General features: G+C 47.2%; 1 protein-coding gene across 4 annotated transcripts in view; it reads left to right on the plus strand.

Moving 5' to 3' along the window:
- TYMP (thymidine phosphorylase) overlaps nucleotides 1-25,917 on the plus strand; it is a 490,120-nt gene that overhangs the window by 107,804 nt on the left and 356,399 nt on the right. Inside the window, exon 2 of one of the 4 annotated variants that reach the window (XM_069629484.1) lies at nucleotides 11,272-11,354. The exons of the other annotated variants lie outside the window; for them this stretch is intronic. The gene's annotated coding sequence lies outside the window, so the exon portion shown is untranslated. The remainder of the gene's footprint in view (nucleotides 1-11,271; nucleotides 11,355-25,917) is intronic. 4 annotated transcript variants of the gene reach the window in all.

Consider the following 25,917-nt stretch of genomic DNA (forward strand, 5'->3'; position numbering starts at 1 on the left):
TAAACAGCATTTCGCCTCTGGTGGCGACCGCGCTGTCTTCGGATCCAAGATGTCGGGCGCATTCACACATTCTGACGCACATCACGGCTCGCTGCAGCCAATCGGCGAAGACGTTGTGTGTCTGCGGTCATGACGCCACCCCCTGGCCAATCGGTATCTTGTCCGCGGAGCGAACAGGGAAGTGTAACCACGGAGTGCACATAGATATCACACATTTTTTTAGACATATTTTTTGGTTGTTTTATAGGAAACTACTGGACGGATTGTCACCAAATTTACAAAAGCACGCTTTCGGGACCAAGACCCTGCCCCTGCCACAAATATGGTGAAAATCCTTCCAACAGTCTGACCTGTAGGCGTGCGCAAAGTTTTTCCCCCATTCAGTCTATGAGAAAAAAGACATTTTGGGACCCCCCCCATAACATTTGCCCCCCTGCACCAAACATCACCAAACTTTGCAAAAAAATAATTCAGAGTACCCCATATACTTTTTTTGTTAAGTTTGGTGAGGATTCGTCCAGGGAGAGCGGAGTTATAGGCCGCCCAAAAAGTGCTCTTCCTATGGAAACAGCAACTTAACCATAACTTAACTGTGATATATATATATATAGGACTGGATGCAAACAGACCACCCAAGACCATGCTGAATTATCTGAAATACAAGTTTGCTGGGTCTCATGATGTGCTCTGCGGGTCAGGCGCCCACCTTTAGAGCACGCCCATCATGGTTTAGGCCATGCACAGCATGCTTTCGGTAGTGACACCTAGTGCCCCCCACCCCATGAGAGCGCATTCCACTTAAAGCACTGGTGTTGCCTGGGGGTTGCTCTGCTCTCTGAGGTCGATGTTGGTAGAGTCTGTGTTATCCAATGGCAAGGTCTGTAGTCCGAGGATGGAGCCTATAGGAGAACAGCTCTGCTCTTGGACCTGAGCCTGTAAGCTCCACGTAGCGTAAAGGAAAGGCATTTGTCGGAAACATGGGCATATTACTATAGAATCGGCTACCTGCAGGGGATAGCTCTGCTTTCTACAGTGTGAGCCTTTCAAGCCCAGCTGAAGATAACCTCTGGCATGTGGTGGCGAAGACGTGCCTGGTATCTGCGGGTGCAAGGGCGATGCATCCATGATGATGGATGGATGAACTGTTGCCAAGAGCTGGCCGGGAGCCAGAGGCGACTCACGGCTTCTTCCATTGCAACAGTGGGCAGGGCCATAGCAGGTCAGACTGCCTACCTGGGAAGCACCCGGCCCAGCCTGCCAGGCACCTGGACAACAAAATCACACGCAGAGCAGTTTATTGGTGGATGGCGCTGATTCACCATTTAAAAAAAAATGTTTATTTGTGCTTAGTCAACATATGACTTTTCACAATACAAAAAGAGAAGACGTTAAAATATTCAAATAATCAGATCAATCATACATAGTGGTTAAAATAAAACATTTACAATCTATCAAAGAAAAACATAAAGAAAAAAGAAGGAAAATAGAATAAAAGAACAATATCCCAACCTAGTCAGCAATAGTGAATTAATATTAGGCCTTAATTAATGACTCAATTTTTCCCAGAGATCTAAGAACTTCCAATGTTAAAAAAGTTTCGTTCTCGGCTGACATTTGGTTCCAAAATTCATCAAAGTACAGCCAGTCAACATTATATACAAAACGTGAGAAATGGTGAATCCTTTGCTTATGTTATTAGGAGATGTTTTACATTCTGTTGCGCACCTGCATCACAGAGATCGCAAATACTGTCCTTCAATGGGCCCTTATTCCTGATGTTCAATAGCGCTCTTTTAGTATATAAATACAACCTCTTGGATTTGGGAACCTTCTCAGATAAGGCAGCAAGTAACCTGAGGGTTTGTCATTTACTCAGAAATTCTCAAAGCATTTCATGTTTATGAATGGCGCCCTTCTTTCAATCCAGTCAATTTGACCCATAGATTTTTTAGCTTTAATGGGTTGTCCATCAATTCTGTTTCTGAGGAATGGCATTTCGTAATTATGCCTAATGCATCATGTTTCAATTCACGTAGGCAGACGTTAGAATTTCCTACCATTAGACCACCTTTATCCTCATAAAGGGAATTTTTGACAGGGGTTATGATAGATCTATACAACATAATCCTTCTCCATTCTGCATAACATTTTAGTGATTGCAGACCTAGCTCGTATCTTCGCCTAGCCATGGGAAGCGAATGCAGTAAGTTAAATACTTGTTTCCAAATCAAACCCTCTATTCAAACCCAATTGATCTTCATGGCCCATTTCTCGATTTTGATTCCATACATAAGAATGGGAATAACTGTACCCTTATAGAACTTAATGAAGGGTAAGTGGGTGAATCTGCAGTAGGCACAGAGGATTTTTTTCATTTGACAGACAAGTTGATTAACCTTGGTCCCTATAACGGCTTCAAGCGCTGTCATTGAGGGATTTGATCTTATCATAAAACCTAAGTATTTTATTTCCTTTACTACAGCCAATGTCTGGTCTGCCCTCTTCCATCTGACACAACCTTTCCTTTTCTTGTTTGAATGATTGTAGGTCATGGCAAATGTTTTGGTTGGATTGATAACAAGGTGATTCAAACAGGCGTAATTCTCAAAGGCTACGATCAGACACTGTAGGCCTATCGGGTTACAGTCTAACAGGACCACGTTGTCTGCGTAGGCCAAACAAGTTACCTTAAGGTCACCAATTCTAGGCGATGCCATTGAGTGTAATGCAAGTTTGTTCCACGGATCAGCCAGGAAAGGGTTAAAAAGGCAGGGTGCCACAATGCATCCCTATCTTAAACCTTTAGCAGTGGGAATGAGAGAGGACAGGCCACCTACAAAATTCAGTCTTACCTGTATCATAGTTTTATTATGCATGTGAATTAAGATAGCCAAGAGACCATCAGAGATTCCCCATTCTTTTAGTTTGCACCATAGTTTCCCTCGATGTATGGTATACAATGCACTGAACAAGTCTATCCAGGCCCCATAGTGACGAAAATCTTTGTCTTGCTTAGTTTTTAGGCTATTAAGGACCAGGCCGTTTAATGTCACAGACAGTCCCTTACATAAACCGGTCTGGAACATCGAGATGATGTTTGCCTGGTCCGTGCATTTCACCAAGTCCTTTAGAATGATTCAGGCAAATATTTTACTCTCTAGGTCCATTAGGGCAATGGGGCGATAGTTAGCTAGGTTCCCATGATCACATTTCTTATAGATCAGGATTATTATTTTATCATCATATATATATATGATGATATAAATATAAATATATGATGATATAAATATAGGATCATTTCTTATAGATGCTGGACACCAGGACTCAGGGCATTCACATGTTTTATTATGTTATTAAACAGGTTAAGAAGGATAGAGGTCCAAAGTACAACTGCAGATAATGACATGTCATTTGTGAGGCCATTTGACCCAGCTGCCTTCGATCTCGACGAGGTATATATAAGGCATTCAACCTCGCTTTCCGTAATTTTTGAGTTCCGACTACAATTTATAGGGAAGTCCACAACCACGTGGATTTGTTTCCTCAAAGATTTCAGTAAAATATTCTGTCCAGGTCGATTCCAAAATGCAATTCGACTGGACTGATACTTGGAATTGAGGTTGCTGATTTATAATGCCCCAGAAAGGCAAAGGGACTCAGGTCCTTCGTGAGAGATTGTTCTGTTCCCTCAGCCCGAGGAACTTTCTGCGAGGGTGTAACCGATGCCCGCTGAATCGGGGGGTGATCTTCCTTCCCGGACCTGGCCTCACCATCGTCTTTTCCCTTGGGGATGCCTGACATAATGGTGGGAACATTTGGGTCCAGGCTGATTTTGTCCATACTTCTCCTCTCTTGTGCCTGCTTGAGTGTCTCTCTCAGAAAAATTGGGGCCAGGCATAAAGTGGGCTTCTTTACTTCATTTAGATTATCTGTTTACAGACTCACACTGATTTTAGTGATTGTATTTGTTTTTTTTTGCTTTAAGGGTGATCCACTCCCGGGATCCCCACCTGAGCTTGCAAGATCTTTATTCATGTCCACCTGCTGAGAAAAAGGTTGATTGGGTATGATTGGGTATGTCTATTATGACCCTGATAGCGGCTTTATTCAGGGTGTTAAAGACATTTCTTTTTCCCAATTTCTTTTGCTTTAACTATTTAATATTCTTAGATTTCTGTGACTCAGGGTGGGACTCTTCCTTAGGAACTTCCTCAGTTAGTTGACAGGGCATTTATCTTCCTTTTCCCTTCCTTGCTTTACCGCCCCCCTCCCGGCCTTTATCTTCAATGACTGTTGGAACATTCTGTAGGACCTCAGGACATGGAGAGGCAGCCGACAGAGGGAGGTCTTGGAGCAGATTCTTGTCCCAAGTCTTCGGATAAATTTGTACCCAAATCCTCTGACCTCCTTTTCGGCGTTGCTGAAATGGCATCCCGGACTGGGCCAACCGTATAAATTCTTCTAGTGTAGATTGCAACAGTGGAGTGTCATCCAATGGGAAAGATTCTTGCGTCTCTGTCACGTTGTGATGAGACCCCATCCTGGACTCGGCACACCCACCCCCTCCTTTCCTGCAGCTCCCTGGCCGGTCTCTCTTGGCATTCTTACCGCTCCCACCTGCAAGGCTAAAAACCTTGGGGTCAACTTCGACTCCACACTCTCCTTCTCTCCTCACATCTCTGACGTCTCTAAGAAGTCCCACTACCAGCTGCGCCTCCTCAGAGGTATTCTTCCTCTCCTCTCCTTCCCTCAGAAGCTCACTGTCTCCAGAGCCCTGGTTCTCTCCAGGCTGAACTACTGTAACAGCCTGTTCCTAAAACTGCCTGCCTCTACTCTCTGCCCGCTGCAATTTATCCAGAACAGGACTGCAAGACTTTTCCTTGGCCTCAAGCCACAGGACCAAATCTCTCCAGGACTGAAATCTCTGCACTGTGGCTCTCCCACAGTGGCTGTGAGGATTAAGTTCAAAACCCTTTGCATTGTCCACAAGGCCTTCTGGGGCCGCAATACCTTCAACTCTCACTTCCTAAATATCTTCCTTCTCGAGCTCTTCACTCATCCGCCTCCAACTCCCTCAGGGTCAGTCACTTCTCCAAGCAACAAGTTGGTGCTAGATATCTCTCTTCGGCAGGGGCCTCCCTCTGGAACAGCCTTCCTGCCTCCATTAAACTTGAGGAGAACCATCTCCGGTTCCGGAAGCACCTCAAAACCTTCCTCTTTGCTTATGCTTTCTGTCCCCCTCTCCCCTGCTGAATTCCTGGCTGATACTGCACTGGTTACCTGGACACCCTTCTGATCTCGAGACCAGGCCCGCCAGTTGCACACCTGCACTGCCTCCCCGGCAACCCTTGCACCTGGGGACTGTTTTCTGTATCCCTACGGTCCCCCTACCAGCACTTACGTATGCACTTACCTTGCACTTGCCACCTCTGGCCGTTTACTATCTTATTTATTCTACTATTCCATGTACTGCATTTTCCGCCTCCCTTCCCTCTCGCACTTTTCCCTTTCCCCCTTACCATGCACTTGCGCAATCTGAATGACACCGGGCCTAGTAAGATCGTTGTCTGTCTTCCCCTGTTCCCCCCTTCCTTGCCTGGTCGCGCCTTGAAACACTTGTGTATAGGCGCGTTATAAATGCCATATCATATCATATCATAACCCACATAGTTTTTAACTCTAGCTTCGTAGAAAGTAGTTCTTGTTCAAGCACCGTCAGATGGGACTTAATCTCTTTACACATCGAAGATTGGTTGCAACTTTCTTCCTCTAGAAGACCAAAGTCCTTGCATACTGATGAATTTAGCAGGTAGTTAAGGCCCACTATTGAGGACTCACATGTCTCTACCTCTTTGGTTAATTCTCGAAATCACTCACCTAGGAGTTGAACACACAACTCAATGCTGTTAATGTGGGGTTTGACAAAGAGCCATTGTGCTTAGAGACTCCTGCGGACTGATTGGGATCTTCGCTGCAATCCTCCTTGGAGGGCCCGCTGAAATCCTGCTGCCTAGACATGGAAGGTAGGGCCCCACTGACCAAAGGGTCACATGTACCATCAATGTTATTAGACCTCAGGGCCACGTCACCCATGCCAATTACGGTAATGTCCGATTCTGGATGTATTTGCAGTTGGTCCAGGAACCTTCCTTCACTCTGGATACTATCACTTAGTGATCTTCTCTTGTTTGACAACCCCTTAGTAATTATACGTTTCATCGATGAAGTGGAAAGTGTATAGTCCAAATTATTTCTAGCTAATATTCCATGGGGATGTTTCCCAGGCCAGGCACTGGAGGTTGAAGATGTTTGATTGGTACATGGTTGGTGCACCTCTTGAGATGGATAGTCGAAGGATTGAGACATTATGACCTCTTTGGGAGACTCCTGCAACATTGTATCAACTTCTGGTGCCTTTAAGTCGTCCTTCCACCACAGAGACACGCTTATAAAAAGTTATAACAAGTTAGCATTGACCCACTCAGGGAGAATAACCCTCGAACATCTTGCTAGTCAGGCTATACACCTGCTCGATATATTCAAATGATGCCCAGTTTCGCTCTAGCAAGGTAAGAAGCAAGGTGCAAGGCAGGCAGCAAGACAATCAGTCGAGGTTTGAATTGGCTCACATGGAGTCAACAGTAATGGGAAGACCAGTCAAAGCAGGGAGGCACGTAATGGGGTGGAGTAGTAGTGTTGTTACCTGATGGCCAATATCCTTGATAATGATAGCGGCTTTCACAGTAGGGGTTCTGAGACCGATGCAGATGCTGTGCACCCCGGAACACATGGCAACACACTCCTCCTGCACTCGTTCTGCTTCACTCAGGAGCCAGTGTCTTTATCTGCTAAGAACGCCTTCAAGGTAAACACTGTGAAAAGAATCATAAGCAGAGGGTCTGTCCACACGGCAACACACTACTCCCGATTCACCATTGCTGGTTTAAAATTGGTGCTGAAGCTCAACCAGATGGCGAGTGAGGCTGTCTTTGTAGCATCGCGTTGATAAAATATCTCACTGGTTTGAGCATTTGCCTTATTGTAGCGCTGGTTCTGACAGCAATTCAAGCAGTTATGCGCTACCAGCAGACTGGCACTGGGGGCACCATTTGGGCCCTAAAAACGTAAAAACAGGCCATTGTTGATAAGAGTGGGAGGGTTTCCACAACAGGAACTTGCATGGGGTGGCAATGGCATAACACCTGGTACATTCCCTACCTGCTGCACAAATGTGAGTAATGCACTGTACAAAAAGCTTGAATGCCAAAGCTACCCGATATCTATCATAGCGGACCAGGGCCGTTTCTAAGCAACCCCAACGTATGCACAACTCCGGTGGTGGTGCGGGGGGGGGGCTCTGTTAATGGTCACAACTTGTCCAAGGCTGGCTGCGCCATGCGAAATATTAGATATTTAGTCTGTCAAAAAGGTCTAATTGAATGTGGGAGGTGGTGTAATGGCACACTGCAGGTCAAAGCAGGCTTCGGACATTTGCCTGCTATTGGATGTTAATTAGATGGTGCATTAGTCATTCTCTACCTGAAAAGAGCAGTCGCCCCAGGGACGTCATTTCACCAAAATGCCAGGGGTAGCGGAAGTGACATCACATGACCCTTGACCTCTGATGACATCACAGGAAGAGATGTCATTTGACCCCACTCCCAAGTGACATTAAGGGAAGTGATGGCACACAACCTATCACCCCTTGACAAAACAGGAAGTGGCCTCACATAGCATTGTTCCTCACTACACTAAGAAAAATATGGTTACTGTAATATATAAATGTGATACAAAAATGGATCATCAGTGTGTATAGGCCCATATTACCAAATTAGTGTGATGCCATGCAATGAAAGAAAAAACATGTGGCTGGTGCATGAAATGAAAGAAGGTGTGACAACAAATTCAACTCTTAGAAACTGAGCCCGAACAATGCAAATCTACAGTCATCCCCTGTCGGGATATGAAAGGAAAAAAAAGATAGTAGCAGATTATGTATATTTACACGTGTTGGACGTTTTCTGAAGCATTTTCATTTGTTAGACATAATGAGTGTGTCAAGGAACAGAGCAAGACCCTCGTTCGTTACCTTTCCTTTTGCTCCCGGCCACATGGAGACTGAGCCAACATAAGCCAAGGCCTGCTACAAGCCCACATTCCTCACTAGCAGTTGTTTGTGGTCCATGCTGGCTGCATGAATATGTGCCGTGTTCCCATATAAGTATTCAAGACAAAGCAACCGCATTAAAGCAATAATTAAAAAGAATTGGAATACAGTGGCATGCGACCAGAGAGTTGAACACCTGTTCAGAGAGATCCCCACCTTTGCCTACCAACGCAGTCAAAACCTCAAAGACAAATTGGTTAACACCAAACCTCCACAGAAAAAGAAAATCACTGAACGCATTGGGACATTCCCTTGTTTGAATTGTAGTAACTGCAGTTACATTATGAATGGTGAATCAGTAATTCACCCAAACACTGGAGAAAAAATCAGATTAAGGAGTTATGCTACTTGCGACACACATAGCATCAATTATGCGATCAAGTGCCCGTGCGGCCTCTATTACGTAGGCCAAACACAACGTACAGCAAAGGTGAGGTGGAACGAACACAGATCCTTTTCATGTCGAAGTCTCCTATTGAACGCCTCCTTCTCTTTCTAGTCACATTCAGTGCGATACCTGAACAGTACAGGACAGGGGTCTGTTTCCTCAAAGGGCAAGCCTGCTCCTCCGCCTCCACCTGTCAGTTGTGCCTGCCACGGACCAAGCCCCCCAGCATGCCAGGCCAACGCTCTGGACTCTGGGTGATGCCACCATTGGCCTGTACTACCTGACACAGGCTGAGCTTCACAGCCTGCCAGCTCTGTCTGTTACCCTGGGTGATGCCACGCTCGCCCTGTGTCTGCCTTGCACACATGCAGAGCGGCCCAGCATGCCAGGCCAATGCTGAATCGCGGCTCCTGAGTGATGCCACTATTGGCCTGTGTCCGCCTTGCACACACACAGACCCGCCCAGCATGCCAGGCCAATGCTGAATCTTGGCTCCCGAGCGATGCCACTATTGGCCTGTGTTCACCTTGCACACACACAGAGCCGCCCGGCATGCCAGGTCAATGCTGAATCTTGGCTCCTGAGCGATGCCACTATTGCCCTCTGTCCACCCTGCACACACACAGAGCCCCCCAGCATGCCAGGCCAATACAGAGTCGGGATTCCTGAGCGAAGCCACGATCGGCCTGTGCCTAGCTGGCACAGACCTGTCCTCTCAGCATACCAAGCCAATGCACAGGTCTGCATTCCTGGGTGATACCACGATTGGCCTTTGTTTGCCAATGCTCAGACCTTTACTCCTGGGTGATGCCGATGCCACGGCTGGGCAGGTTTGCACAGACCCATATAGGCAACACAGCGTGTGTGCATTGCTTAAAGATATTTTTGCAAAAGGCCAGCATTTATAATGAAAAATGCACAATGGCACTCTTAGATATTTTAGCAAAGGGTGTTAAATGGAAATGTTTAAAACCATGAGTAAGCACAATAAGACGTATTTCTGGGAAAGTACCCCCCATAATTCTGTAAAAGAACTTGTGGTGACATTGCTGTAATAAACTGCGTGGCTATTCTGTAACAGCTGTGTGCAAAGTCCTGCAAATAAAAAGGGGATAGAACGCTTCGAAACGTGCACAAACCTTTCTGTAACCATTTTGCCTTTTTAGAATAAGTGCACAAGCGAATTACACAACACACAGGAACTTGTAAACCATTCGCCCAACTCTGGAACAAGTGGGTATGGATATGAAAACAAGGATAACTGTTTTTAAAACGTGTCCATAATCTTTTGAGAAATGCATAGAATTCGGTAAGCAGGAGTAGACATCAGCCAACGCACCACATAATGGCAGAACACGAGGGCATGCAGCTGTGTTAACAGTGCTTGTGGGCACTGGCAAACAGGGCACACCCACCTTTCAGTAATTCCACAGACTTGTGTAAAAAGTGCACTGACAATTTGTGTAAACTGAGTTTCAGGGATGGCACCACTTTGCACATTTTGCTTTAAAAATGCACACACGTTTGCATACAAAGTGAGTGATGTTTTATAAAAATAAATAAAGCGCCTTGAATTCTATTAAATCTGAACAGAATTCAGAAAAGGTAGCAAGTCTTTCAGAAACGTTACCACGACTATAAACAAAGAGCAGCTAACTTTGTAAAAAAAAGTTTCGAATTTTGTAAAGCGTGCTTGCAGCGTACCTGAATCATGATACAATGGCCCAAAAACGTATTCATTAATTTCGATTTAAAAAAAAGGGCTTTTAAAAAAGTGTGCCATGGTCAAATAAGAGCACTTTTAAGTGATTAATCATTTAAAGCCTATTACAATAAACAAATTCTCAACTGTGACAACCGCAGCAAAGAACTCCACATGATCATATCAGAATTTGTGAAACCCACGTGCACCTCTACCCAATCCACCCCCACACAATCACTCTGCGACTCCCTCTCCATACACTTCTACAACACCGCACTTGACAGGGTAGCAAACCCTTAAAACCAAATTGTCCTTCCTCACCCCCTTCCCTTCACCGACCCCTCCTCATCCCATTGCCCGACGCCCAATTTCAGTACGTTCGACTCCTTCAAGCCCATCTCCAGAGATGCGTTCCTTGACCTACTATCAGCCAGCACACCCTCCGGATCGCCCCTCGACCCCTGCCCCGCCTCTGTCCTGAAAGAAATATTCTCGTCTACCTGCATGCAAGAGCCATACTAAATGACTCACTCACCTCTGGCATATTCCCTGATGCCTTCAAAATAGCGCATGTCAAGCCACTTCTAAAAAAGGCATCCCTTGTCCCCAAGAATTACAGACCAATCTCCAACATCAGATTTCTAGCGAAACTCATTGACCGGACAGCATACTCCCAGCTCAACTCCTTTACCGGACAGCATACTCCCAGCTCAACTCCTTTATAGAATCTAACTGTCTCCTCGACCCTGCACAACAAGGCTTCAGACCTCGACATGGAACAGAAACCACTCTGATCTCGACCTGGGATGATCTTAAAGTCACTGCAGATTTTGAAGGCTGTGCAGCACTGATTCTCCTCAATCTCTCTGCAGCCTTTGACACGGTTAACCACTCAATCCTCCTTGACCGCCTTCACTCCCTAGGAATCCGTGGCACTGCTCTCAAATGGATTGCCTCCTTCCTCATCAACAGGAAACAAATAACCCTCCTCTCCCCTTTTGTCTCAACTGTTAGGCGCATGGGAGTGCGGAGTGGCCACCCCTCTGCTCAACGTGCAACTTACCCACTACCAGAACCCTCTCGCATAAGAACGCATTGTAAGTACATGCAAGTACCGTGACATTACTGCATGCATGGACTCTTAGCCTTAGATTGGTCTATGGTCTCTAGTACCGGTCACATACCCTATGACCGCATTTAGACCACACTACTGTGTTGTGCCTTATGGTCGCATAGTGACCACGCCATTATGTTGTGCCTTTTGGTCACATAGTGACCACACTACTGTGTTGTGCCCTATGGTCGCAGTTAGACCACACTACTGTGCTGTGCCTTATGGTCGCATTTAGACCATGCTATTGTGCTGTGCCTATGGTCGTATTAGACCACATTACTGTGTTGTGCCCTATGGTCGCATCTAGACTACATTACTGTGTTGTGCCCTATGGTCGCATCTAGACCACATTACTGTGTTGTGCCCTATGGTCGCATCTAGACCACACTACTGTGTTGTGCCTTATGGTCGCATAGTGACCACGCCATTATGTTGTGCCTTTTGGTCACATAGTGACCACACTACTGTGTTGTGCCCTATGGTCGCATTTAGACCACACTACTGTGTAGTACCTTATGGTCGCACAGAGACCACGCTATTGTGCTGTGCCTTATGGTCGCATAGTGACCACACTACTGTGTTGTGCCCTATGGTCGCAGTTAGACCACACTACTGTGCTGTGCCTTATGGTCGCATTTAGACCACGCTATTGTGTTGTGCCTATGGTCGTATTAGACCACATTACTGTGTTGTGCCCTATGGTCGCATCTAGACTACATTACTGTGTTGTGCCCTATGGTCGCATCTAGACCACATTACTGTGTTGTGCCCTATGGTCGCATCTAGACCACACTACTGTGTTGTGCCTTATGGTCGCATAGTGACCACGCCATTGCGCTGTGCCCTATGGTCGCATTTAGACCACACTACTGTGTTGTGCCTTATGGTCGCACAGTGACCACGCTATTGTGCTGTGCCTTATGGTCGCATAGTGACCACGCTATTATATTGTGCCTTATGGTCGTATTTAGACCACACTATTGTGTCGTGCCTTATGGTCGCACCAATGTCATTCATCCGCCAATCCTCTGCACGGCGCATCGCCCCTAGCACACACATTATGCTACTTTGCCTTATCGCAATCATGTTCCCCTTCTGTGTCATGCAAAGCAATATACTTTGCAACGGTAACAGCTACATAACCTATAAAAATGGACTAGCTAGACCCGCCTGCCCAAGACATTACCCTATCGTCTGCCCTACACCATTCCTGCCCACTACTCCAGCCTTCCTCCCGGTCTCACAACCTGCCCATCCTACCCATGACCACGCACAGCATTACGATGTCCTAGACAATAAGAGTGCAGATAGATCCAAGCAGAACCCTACCGACACTAGAGCACCCTGCCCTACCCATCATCACAGCCCCTCCACGATGACCGACCTTACTGTCTCTAAAACAACCACCCTTATCCCTACCGAGCGCAACAATAGACTTGGTGCCAGAATCCACCACATAACTAGCAAACGCCCAGCTAAACTACCCAACAAAACTAACAAGTACACTATAACCCCCATTAACTCTACCCTCCATACACTAAAAGGAGCTCTTCTAAATGTTAGATCACTAGTCGCCCATTCCACAGAAGTCGCCGACATCATTCTGACCAACAACCTAGACTTCCTTGCTATGACAGAAACTTGGTTACATGAGGCTGCGGGACCATCCCTTACCCTAGCCATCCCTGACAACTATACTATCCTCAGAGTAGACAGACCTAACGCTCGAGGAGGTGGTGTAGCCCTCATCTTTAAGTCCTCACTCGATATCAGACTATCAGGCTCCTCTCCTCTACTCAAATCATGTGAACACCTCACAGTTAAACTACAAACCTCCCCGAAGAGTACTATCACTATGCACCTAATCTATAGACCCCCCGGTCCACCTGGCTCCTTTGAGGAAGATATCACCTCCCTAGTAGCCGAAAGCTCCAAACCTACAGCACAAATGATTATACTGGGAGACTTCAATCTCGGGTTTAATGACCCTCTTGACACCCCTGCCATTGCCCTGGCCACGGCATTAGAGGAGCATGGCCTCCTTCAACTCTGCTCCAAACCCACCCACTCGAAAGGCAGAATCCTTGACTGGGTTACCGCCCTCAATTGCAACATCACCCTAAAGGACCCTGTACAGCTCATCTGGACGGATCACCACTTCCTCCCCCTTGACATTAATATCAACAACCTAGTGCACAAAAAGCCTATCATCGCTCCGGCCTGCCTAACCAGGAAAAAGAGCAACATCACAGCTGAAGCCTTAATGCCTCTGGTGACCCCCATTCTGAACGCCCTACCAACCACAACTGACTTAAACTCGATGGTCAACGCCTACAATGACTCCATGGCTAAAGCTATCGACACCATTGCCCCACTGAAAATGCGTAAAGGGAAACCCAAAGCGCACCTGAATACATGGTACACCCCAGAGCTCAAACTTCTCTGACTACAAAAAAGCAAACTCGAATTACTATGGAATTCGGTGCCTTCAGTAGACAATAGAACTAACCTCACCAACATCTCCACCCACTACAAAAATGAGATCACACGTGCCAAGAAAGAATCTCTTAATTCCAGGATTTCACAGGCAGGCTCAAGCACAAAAGAGCTCTTTAACATCTTAAAGGAATTAGAAAACCCCACTCCTCCCGAAGATACCTGCACAAAGGATAAACCGTGGTGCACAGGGATCCAGAACGCCCTGGCCAACAAAATCTCAGGGCTCCAAACTAAAATTGGAAACAAACGGCAACAGCTCACTCATGACCCCACCTCCAGACCCACCCATCCCCCACCCACCGCCACTAGCTCAGGCTTCACCTTCAAAAAGGTCACCACACCTGAAGTACAAAAAATGATAGCATCCTTGAAACCCTCGAACTGCAAGGGGGACAGTTGCCCCGCACAGATTATCAAGGATGCTGCCAGGGATCTCTCCCCTTTCATCACCAAATTAATAAATTTGTCGTTTTCCAACAACATGGTCCCAAGTAATCTGAAACAATCCTGGGTCCTACCCTTGCTAAAAAAACAGACCCTCGACCCAGATATACCCACAAATTATAGACCCATTACCACTGTCCCATTTTTACTAAAGATTCTTGACAGAGTGGCCTATCTACAAATTCAGGATTACCTTGAAACTAACCTATTACTAGGTACTCGCCAATCTGGCTTTCGTCCCCAACATGGGACGGAAACAGCCCTTGTTGATCTCAAGAGCCAGATAGACGAAATTAAAGATAAAGGGAGGGCTGCCATCCTGCTTCTCCTCGACCTCTCCGCTGCCTTTGACCTGGTTGACCACAAAATTCTGTGCAACCACTTATCATCGGCAGCACACTTCTCCCACTCAGCGGTCACATGGATCCAATCCTTCCTGGACAATAGGACCATGCGAGTCTTCTCACCCATAGCAGCAGCCGACCCTATTCCCATTACCTGCGGTGTCCCACAAGGATCGTGTGTTTCACCCACTTTGTATAATATATTTACAAAGCCCCTATTCGATAAACTGGACCATCTGGGTGTCACCTACACCAACTACGCAGATGACACCCAGATACTCCTCCCTTTATCAGGCAACTACAACGCGGACGCCAACAGGATCGGCGAAGTCTTCTCCATCGTTCAGGCACGGATGGCCACACATGGCCTCTGCCTGAACGATGACAAGACTGAACTGCTCCTTGTCGGCTCACCCAACACTATCCGGAATCTCAGCCCGAGCTACTCTAGCTTCATCATCGACGGCAACACTATTCCCACTGCCAAAAGTGTAAAAACTCTTGGTTTCTATCTCGACACTAACACCAACCTCGCCAAACAAATTAATATGACTGCCTCAGCCACTGCTTACACTGGGAAACTAATTAGAGCCTGCAGACCTCTGATATCCCCCAACAATTGCCTTACTCTAGCCAGAGCACTTATACAATCCAAACTGGATTATTGCAACAGCCTGTATGTAGGTGCCAATAAAACGGTTGTCAACAAACTGCAAGTCCTACAAAACAACGCACTCCGTGCCGCCCTTAATATTCCCAGAAGAGAACATATCTCAGCCACAAGAATCACATGCAAATGGCTCTCCATCCAACAAAAAATAGACCTAAAAACTATCTGCCTCACCTACAAAGCTCTTAACCACCTGGCCCCACCTTATCTAACCGATAAATTCATCTTAAGACAGAATATTAGAACCACCAGATCCTCTAATACACTACAACTGACAGTGCCCAAATACTCCCTCAAAAGAGCCGGTGGCTCCAGTTTCCCAGTTCTAGCCTCACAATTATGGAACACTATTCCACTGGACATCAAATCTACCCCTACATTTCAACCTTTCAGAACTAAGATCATCACCTGGTTACTTAACAATTAACTAGCACTGTATGTATGCATGTCACTAATTCTACTATAACTGCTCTCATAACTGATTTTGTAACTATACTTAAGCTGCACAATTGTACAAATGTTCCTACCTATGCCTGTAACCTGATGCTTAAGCGCCCATATACCTCTGGGTCAGGAGCGCTATACAAATAAATAAACAAAACAAACAAACAAACTGCTCGCTCAGTGAACGCTGGAGTACCCCAAGGGGCATGCCCATCCGCTCTCCTGTTCAACCTCTATATAACCACTCTACCAGGAATCATCCGCATGCACAACATCTCCTGTTACAACTACACTGACGATACCCAAATTATCCTAAGAATTCCCAAGTCAGGCACCAACCCCCATCCCGACCTTGAAGCCTGTCTCTGCGATATTGACCGTTGGATGACAATAAACCACGTCCTTTTGAACCCTGATAAAACTGAAATCATAGTGTGCGGCAATACTGCCCTTCTGCCACATCCGCTCCCATGGCACCCGTCCCTCGGCCCACCCCCGCCCCCTATCCGATATAGTGAAAAACGTAGGCTGCACTATGGACTCAGGCCTAACTTTCTCCCATCAGATCAACAACATGTCAAAATGCTGTCACTACCACGTCAAACTTCTCAGACGCATGTTTCCCTACCTCTCCCACCCGAACAGACTTACTGCAGTTATGTCGATTGTGATGTTGAGGCTGGACTATGCCAACTCGCTATACCTAGGAGCACTGGCATACCAACTCAACAAACTCCAAAGAGCCCAAAATGCTGCCGCAAAACTGCTCCTCATCCTGGGTCAAAGAGACCACATTTTACCAGCTCTCCAAACCCTCCAGTGGCTCCCAGTTGGACAAAGGGCCACCTTCATGACCGTATGCTTCACTCACCGAGCTGTGCACAAGACAGACCCAATGTCCCTACAAGAAAAGATAAAACCCTACCTTGCATCGCGCACCCTAAAATCAAGTACTGCCTTCCTTCTAGTGATTCCAACCCATAACTCTGTCAGGATTGGTGGATCCGCCTCTTCAACCTTGGCCCCAACTCTGTGTAACTCACTCTCCCCACATATTCAACACACCCAAGACTATATGACCTTGCGCAAAGCTCTACAAATGTGGCTCTTACCCTAATGCCGCCCAGGACCATCTGAGGTGATTGATCTCTGGCAACCCAATGACAAATGCTTAATGAGATCCCGAGCAATGACGCCACTGAATATGCTTATAAAGTCACTACTAAGCAAACGCTCACCTGAAATCCAGAATAGCGAACTTCTTCGATCATAACTCCACCCACTCACCTCCCATATCACTATGCTTATTCTCTAGTCTACACCAACACACAATTAGAGTGCAGCTACACCCCTCGATCAATTTCAGCCTAGCTGCTCACATACGAACATTACCCCATGAACACCTCATAATTCTAATAAAATGCAGCTACATCCCATGACAAACCGGCCTAGCTGCCCACATAAGCGTTCTACACAGGCCTAACGCAACCAGAACCCAGTCTTGGTGTCCACCCTCCAGACTGCACACATTCAACTGATATCAATACCCCACACCTAATGCTAGGATGCAGCTATCATCAGGCAATTGCATCAGCTGCACATATAACTGGTGCACCCAAGCACCCTATGACACCTTACTCTCTCAACTGACCTGGACTAGGTCCCTGGGGGCGTTCAACCTACTAGTGCTTTGTGGTCATACCAATGATATATAGATGTCATGATCCATGCCCCTGACTCCCTCAGGTATAACAGCCCCCTGGCAGCAGTGGGGCTAAAGCCCTTCACACTGGCCCCAAGGGCCTTGAAACTCCATCAGAAACATACATGGAGTCAGTCCTGGCACCTTTGGCACCAGGCTCATTATCAGGAATAAAGCAATACCAGTTTTGGACCTTAATACAACATGGAGGCCTATTACACAGCTCAGTTCTTTAGAGCCAAGCCATGCGGTCTAGTGCTTTTGGTGTGGCTGGGCCTGGAACTACTTGGCCTGGCACTACTTTACCTGGGCTATTTAAACCACACCCAAACAGCAGTACATGCTTTGCGTTATTCTGCACTCCTGCAGCGTAACACTCACCGTGTCCAGCTCCTGCTCATCTGCTTCTCCAGTGGCCCGATCCTGAAGCCCAAGATCCGGATTCTGTTAATAACCTGGAAGAACAAGAACAGTATTAGCAAGCTAGAAAACTTACATGTGAAGTAACCGGTCTTGAATGCATCCTGCGCTTCGCTTAACTCGCCCATCTCTGGAATTCGTCGCAACCTGCAAAGGTAAAGAAACAAGGACAGCATTAATAACAATTCTTAACTGGGCAAGATGCGAGTCCTGGCAGCACCCTGCGCTTCTCTTCCCTCGCCCATCTCCGGGTTTCACCGCAACCTGCAAGGGAGAAGGAACAAGGTCAGCATTAACAAAGCACTTAACTGGGCAAGCAGCGCTTTGAACGCTCATCACTCCGGAACATCACCGCAACCTGTACAAAGAGAAGAGAACACAGGTTAGCAATTAACACCAATAAACAGCGCAGTGCTCCGCGCATCAATAACTCACCGTGGTCTTCGCCATCGGCGCAGCATCTCCGAGATCACAACCATCCCAGTGAAAACGAAAAGAGACATTGTTAGGGAACAGCATAGTGGAGCAAGACGCAGAGAAGACAGAGAAAACCAAGGGAAAGAAAGAAACAGAATAAAGACGGAAAAGACATTATAACTCACCTGGAAGACAGCAAGCAGAGTCGGGGTCACAGCCGGTCTGGACCTGACATAACGGCACACGGACCAGTGAAGCAACTAGGTCCACGGAACGCCCACACAAACCACGCGCCCCTGCACAGAGACGCAGGACGAAGAGTTCAACGCACAAAAACCTAAGGTGAGCAATAACCCCAAGGGAGGAGATTTGGACCAGAGGGAGGTGGGAGTCCACCCATCACAGAACCAGTATCTTAACCATCCATTCTCCTGTTATAGGTGCTACCCAATGTCTGGCACATAACCAAGCAGAGAGGGGTCCGGTATAGCGCTTAGACCTCCATCCAGTATCGTGTGGTGCCCCTGTGGATACCAGGTGCGCGTAACAGAATGCAAAGCCTCAATTAAAACATCCACCTGGGCGTCATGGAAACATCAGAGACTGACCAACTAGCCCAGTTACTGGGAGAATTACGTGCCAAGGTTCACTCCGCCTGGCACGAAACCAACGCCCTTAGGAGGGAGTTGATTGTCACCAAGGACAGCACCGATGAATTAGCCAGACAATTGCTCCAAACACAGGCTGGGCATGCTCCGTTGCCAGGAAGTATTCCGTTGGTTCCTGTCATGATGCCTGCCTCCAAGGAGCCAAACCAGGCCCGGCACCCTCAGAGACAGACACCATGCATTCAAGGGAAGTCCCAGCAGCCCCAGATGGGGGCCCTTTGGACTCAGTCCTGGCGCCGTTGGCGTCAGGCTCATAGGGGACATCAGTCCTGGCGCCATCGGTGCCAGGCTCATACAGAAGTAGGTTGGGAGTAGTGCTTGGTGTAAACTTACCTGTGCAGACCATGCTGCATCTTCCAAGACTGGAAGGAACTATTTTTCTAGGGACTACTTGATCTCTAGGGTGTGACCGGTGAGGGAATACATATTTCTGGGGGAAGAATACATACCTGGAACTACTTGAAAGGCTATTTAAGCCACACCCAAGCAACAGACCACGCTTTGCGTTGTTCTGCACTTAGCAGCTGGACGCTCACAGTGCCTGCTCCTGCCTTGGTCCTCCATCACGCCTGCCAGCATCCTGGAAACACCTAAAGAAGAAAAGGGAAGAGAACAGGTGAAAACAAGAACCTTACCTGATACATCTGCACTCCGGATTCTGCACGCCGACGATCCTGCAAAGAAGGCAAACATTTTAAACGCGCATCGCGTCGCAAGCAGCACGCTGCATTTCACTCACCTGCACGTGGCGTTTTCGAGTCCTGCGACGTCCATCCGGAGCTTCCACCGCCATCCAGCGCCTATTGGAAGGAAGGAGAAAGAGAGGTGGGAAGGGAAACACGAATCTAAGTAGAACTTACCTGTGGTTCAATTCCCTCTCTGCCTTCGGGTTTGTGCCATACCTTCGGCATCTCAGCACCCCGGCCCCTAAGGGGAAAAGAAACAGACATTGTATTAGTGAGAGCATGTGAGAACATTAGCAATACGCTCACTCAAGACTTACCCATTTGCAAGAGAGACACAGCAGCTCTTTTCGGGTCGGCGCCTTACCTCCGGCATTGCCGTACCCCGGCCCCTATGGGGAAAAAGACATTGGACATTAAAGGAGATACTTAAAACTGCAAAGGAATCTCTCATCGGAATTCTTACCAGAATTTGGCTTCATCCAAATCGCCTGCAGCCCGGAATCTTCTCCAGCACCTGCGAAAGAAAAGAACAGATGAGTGAATATAAACCCAAACTTGCCATAAACATTTGCGGTACGACGGGAATGGACAAACTAGTTTAAACTCATCAATCCAGTGAAGTAACTGGAATCACAACGCGCCCCTGCATCAGAAGCAGGATGGAGAGCTCGTCATTTTGGTCCCTAAGGTGAGTCTTCGCAGGGAATCCCAAAAGGGTTTCACGGAGGGAGAGAAGGGAAGTGGGAGGTCGGAACATCACCCGCAGACTATTAACCCTTCCTTTTCACACACAGTGGGATATTCCTCCGAGCCAGAAAAGCCAGGTTGGGGAATCCAGTTCAGTCCATCTTCCGGGTCTTACGCATCTCTGCAGAAGAGGTCACAGCAGTCCCAGCCACGCCCGCACCTCCGTGGGAGCCAGGTGAGCGTTACAGAACGCGAAGCCAACCCATAATTTCCCACCCAGGCGCCATGGAGACTTCCGAGACAGACCAACTGGCCCAATTATTGGGGGAATTACGGGCAGAAGTGCATGCCGCCCGCCAGGAAACTAACGCCCTTAGAAGGGAACTAATCTTATCCACAGAACGAACTGATGATTTGGCTAAACAGCTTTTGCAGAGTCAGGCAGGACAAACGCCTTTACCCGGCTCCGGGATGAATTCCACTCCGATGGTTTCAACCAACCCGGTGCAAATTAACCTGCCAGGAAATATGCCTCTGGCCCCCCCTGAGCGTTTTACTGGGGATCCCAAGAAATACGCCGTTTTCATGAATCAATGTCGTTTACATTTCATATGCAGACCTGGGGCCTTCCCTAATGACCAAACCAAGGTGGCTTTTGTGCTATCTTATCTCAGCGGCAGTGCTGCCGATTGGTCAATTCCGTTGGTAAATCAAGACGACCCAATCCTTCAGGACTTTCAAGGCTTCCAGGCAAGCATGGAAAGATTATTCGCTCGACACGCTCAGGGTGAGGCCTTGGATAACGAACTTCTGTCCTTGCGGCAAGGAAACCAAGATCTCCTATCTTATATAGCCACATTTAACAGATTGGTCGTAGAGACTGGGTGGCCTGAGAATAAAAGAATTACATTATTCCACCGAGGTCTGCGTGGAGAACTAAAAGACGTTCTTGCTCAAATAGTGAAACCGCCTCAACTCTGCGCAGAATACATTGACTTAGTGGTCCAACTTGATCATAGACTCCAGAATAGAAAAGCGGATCGGTCCATATTTGAAACCCGAGTTCTGATCAAAACCCACACAAGCCCCAAGGGTACCAACGCTTCAGAGCCAATGCAAATTGGGGGAGTTAAAGGACCACTAACTCAGAAAGAACGAGAAAGAAGAAGACAAAAACAATTATGTCTTTACTGTGGAGCTTCTGGACACTTCCTGCGGGATTGCCCGGTAAAACCACCTAAGAAGGTGGTTGGAGCCACAGACAGTAATCTTCCAGAACCTGATTCGGGAAACGACCAAGCCCGACAAGCGTAGAGGTCCGCTTGCCGAGCGTGAAGACAGACTCTTTGACCTCGCATTTCATCATGCCTATGGTCCTCATAGATCCAAAACAGCCTCAACGGTTGCACGGAATAAAAGCCTACCTCGACAGTGGGGCTATTGGAAATTATGTTGACCTTGAATTGGCTTCCAGGATTGGTCTCCCTCTCCGTCCAAAAACCACCAAGGACGTCATTACCACGGTTGATGGAACCGAAATTGCCTCCGGGCCGGTAACACACTCTACCACGGAAATCTTCCCAAAGGAACAGGCCAACACCTTACCTCCTCACCGACCATATGATTGTCAGATCGCCTGGTACCCAATGCTCAACCGCCTTGTAGTAGAATCTATGCCCTTACTGAACCGGAGAACCTTCATTTGCGACAGTATTTGGATCAGTACCTTGCCAATGGTTTTATTCGCCCATCAAAGTCACCTGCTTCCTCAGCTCTATTCTTCGTACCGAAAAAAGAAGGCGACCTTAGAACTTGCATTGACTACCGCGCCTTAAATCAGATAACGGTCAAGAATCGTTATCCTCTGCCCTTGATCCCTGAGCTCCTTGACCAGGTAAAAGATGCTTGTATCTATACTAAGTTAGATTTAAGGGGAGCTTACCACCTGGTGCGCGTCAGAGAAGGCGACGAATGGAAAACTGCCTTCCGCACCAAATATGGACTCTTTGAGTACCAGGTAATGCCTTTCGGGTTGTGCAACGCACCTGCTGCCTTTCAATATTTTATGAATGACGTTTTTCGAGAACTCATCGATGTTTGTGTCATTGTATATATTGACAACATCCTGGTGTACTCCTCCTCGGAATCCGATCACCGAAAACATGTTAGAACTGTCTTGGAGAAACTGCGCCAGCACAAACTGTTTGCAAAACTTGAAAAATGCCTTTTTCATGTTACGGAAGTTGAGTTTCTCGGATTCGTCCTAACACCTAAAGGAGTCCCAATGGACTCACGGAAAGTGGATGTGATCCTCAAATGGCCGTCTCCTAGTTCTGTGAAAGGAGTTCAAAGTATGCTAGGTTTTGCCAATTTTTACAGAAGGTTTATCCCGGAATTTTCTCGAGTGGTTCAACCCATCACGGCGCTCCTACGAAAAAACAGACGCTTCGAGTGGTCTAAGGAGGCAGAACAAGCCTTTCAGGAACTAAAAACCAAATTCACCTTAGCACCTGTGTTAAAACATCCTCATCCGGACCTCCCTTACGTTGTGGAAACCGACGCTTCTAGTTTAGCCATAGGGGCTGTCCTTTCTCAAAGGGATCTAGTTTCAAATCAACTACATCCCGTAGCCTTTTGGTCCAGGAAATTCTCGGCTCCTGAAGTGAACTACAGAATCACAGACAAGGAACTGTTGGCTATTAAGTCAGCTTTCAAAGCTTGGCGTCACTACCTGCTCGGCGCAAGACACACCGTTACAGTGATTACAGATCACAGGAACTTGCAATACTTGAAAACGGCCAAAGCTCAATCTTCTCGTCAACTCCATTGGGCTCTGTTCTTTGCAGAATTTGACTTTATAATCCCATATCGCCCGGGTTGCAAGAATGGCAAGGCAGACGCTCTATCTCGAATTGGAATGGGTGACATTGCCTCAAGTCTAGAGCCAGTTCCGATTATTCCCGAACAGAGGATTTTGGGTGTAATCTCTTCTCAAACTATTGAGGACGTTCAAGGTAGAGTTAAATTGCTTTTCGACGCTACAGCTTTACAAGAATGGAGCCAGAAAGGCTCAAACTATTCCATTAATAATGATTTACCCTATTTCCAAGGGCGGTTATTTCTGCCTCACAAGGAATTGCAAGAACTCGTTATAGCACATTATCATGATATACTAATGGAAGGACACCCGGGCATCGCTAAAACAGAGGAAAAGATCAAACGGCATTTCTGGTGGCCATCCTGGCGAAAGGATATTAAATCCTTTGTGATGACCTGCGGAGTGTGCGCCCAAAATAAAAGTCAGAAGCAAAAACCAGCCGGTCCTTTACGGCCCCTGGACATCCCTCCGGCACCGTGGCACACCTTATCGATGGACTTTATAACTGACCTGCCTCCTAGTCATGGGTATAATACTATCCTGGTGATTGTAGACCTCTTCTCCAAGATGGCTCATTTTATCCCATTGAAGGGGTTGCCTTCAGCCCCCACCTTAGCAAAGGAATTTCTTGAAAATGTTGTTCGTTTACATGGCTTCCCATCCATATTGGTTTCTGATCGGGGAAGTCAATTTATTTCTCATTTCTGGAAAAGGTGTTGCCAAATGGCCCAAGTTGCTGTGCGATTATCCACCAGCCACCATCCTCAAACCGATGGTCAAACCGAAAGAACAAACCAGACCCTGGAACAGTATCTGCGGTGTATGTTACCTCAATCTGAGGGTAATTGGAAGGACATTCTATGGATTGCCTAGTACGCGTACAACAATTCTGTGCATTCTGGAACGGGTCAGACTCCTTTCTATACCCTATTCGGCCATCATCCCAGGACTTCGGACCTTGAATCCCCTCAAAGCCTTGAAATGTCCGCCGTGAATCATTTACATGCCACAATAACCCAAGCCTTCAAGGAAGCAAAGACTCATTTACAACAAGCCAAAGAAAGGTACAAGGAAAATGCTGATTTACATCGAAGTAAAGTACCTCCTTACAAAGTAGGAGACCAAGTGTGGCTTGCAACTAGACATTTACCGCTTAAAGGTCCACGAACTTTTAACCCAGGATATATAGGGCCTTATCCAATCAAAGCTATCATTAACCCGGTAGCCTTCAAACTCGATCTGCCACCTAATATGCAAATCCATCCCGTTTTTCACGTATTACTGTTGAAACCAGTACCACCCGGAACCAGGTTATGCAAACCACCAGAACCAATTCCAATAGATGGGGAATTGGAATTCTAAGTTAAGGACATATTGGATTCTAAGATGTCCAAGTCAAAACTCTTTTATCTGATTGATTGGAAAGGATATGGACCTCAGGAAAGATCTTGGGAACCAAGTGAGAATGTACATGCACCTCGACTAATACGGAATTTTCACTGGAAGTTCCCAAATAAACCGAGGCCTCCAGGTTGGACACCCTTGGGAGGGGCCTTGGGAGGAGGTACTGTCATGATGCCTGCCTCCAAGGAGCCAAACCAGGCCCGGCACCCTCAGAGACAGACACCATGCATTCAAGGGAAGTCCTAGCAGCCCCAGATGGGGGCCCTTTGGACTCAGTCCTGGCGCCGTTGGTGTCAGGCTCATAGGGGACATCAGTCCTGGCGCCATCGGTGCCAGACTCATACAGAAGTAGGTTGGGAGTAGTGCTTGGTGTAAACTTACCTGTGCAGACCATGCTGCAACTTCCAAGACTGGAAGGAACTATTTTTCTAGGGACTACTTGATCTCTAGGGTGTGACCGGTGGAGGAATACATATTTCTGGGGGAAGAATACATACCTGGAACTACTTGAAAGGCTATTTAAGCCACACCCAAGCAGCAGACCACGCTTCGCGTTGTTCTGCACTTAGCAGCTGGACGCTCACCGTGCCTGCTCCTGCCTTGGTCCTCCATCACGCCTGCCAGCATCCTGGAAACACCTAAAGAAGAAAAGGGAAGAGAACAGGTGAAAACAAGAACCTTACCTGATACATCTGCACTCCGGGTTCTGCACGCTGACGATTCTGCAAAGAAGGCAAACATTTTAAACGCGCATCGCGTCGCGCGCAGCACGCTGCATTTCACTCACCTGCACGTGGCGTTTTCGAGTCCTGCGACGTCCATCCGGAGCTTCCACCGCCATCCAGCGCCTATTGGAAGGAAGGAGAAAGAGAGGTGAGAAGGGAAACACGAATCTAAGTAGAATTTACCTGTGGTTCAATTCCCTCTCCGCCTTCGGGTTTGTGCCATACCTTCGGCATCTCAGCACCCCGGCCCCTAAGGGGAAAAGAAACAGACATTGTATTAGTGAGAGCATGTGAGAACATTAGCAATACGCTCACTCAAGACTCACCCATTTGCAAGAGAGACACAGCAGCTCTTTTCGGGTCGGCGCCTTACCTCCGGCATTGCCGTACCCCGGCCCCTATGGGGAAAAAGACATTGGACATTAAAGGAGATACTTAAAACTGCAAAGGAATCTCTCATCGGAATTCTTACCAGAATTTGGCTTCATCCAAATCGCCTGCAGCCCGGAATCTTCTCCAGCACCTGCGAAAGAAAAGAACAGATGAGTGAATATAAAC

This window comes from Ambystoma mexicanum, chromosome 12 (assembly GCF_040938575.1).
Source record: "Ambystoma mexicanum isolate Mex_15411 chromosome 12, UKY_AmexF1_1, whole genome shotgun sequence".
Lineage (NCBI taxonomy): Eukaryota > Metazoa > Chordata > Amphibia > Caudata > Ambystomatidae > Ambystoma > Ambystoma mexicanum.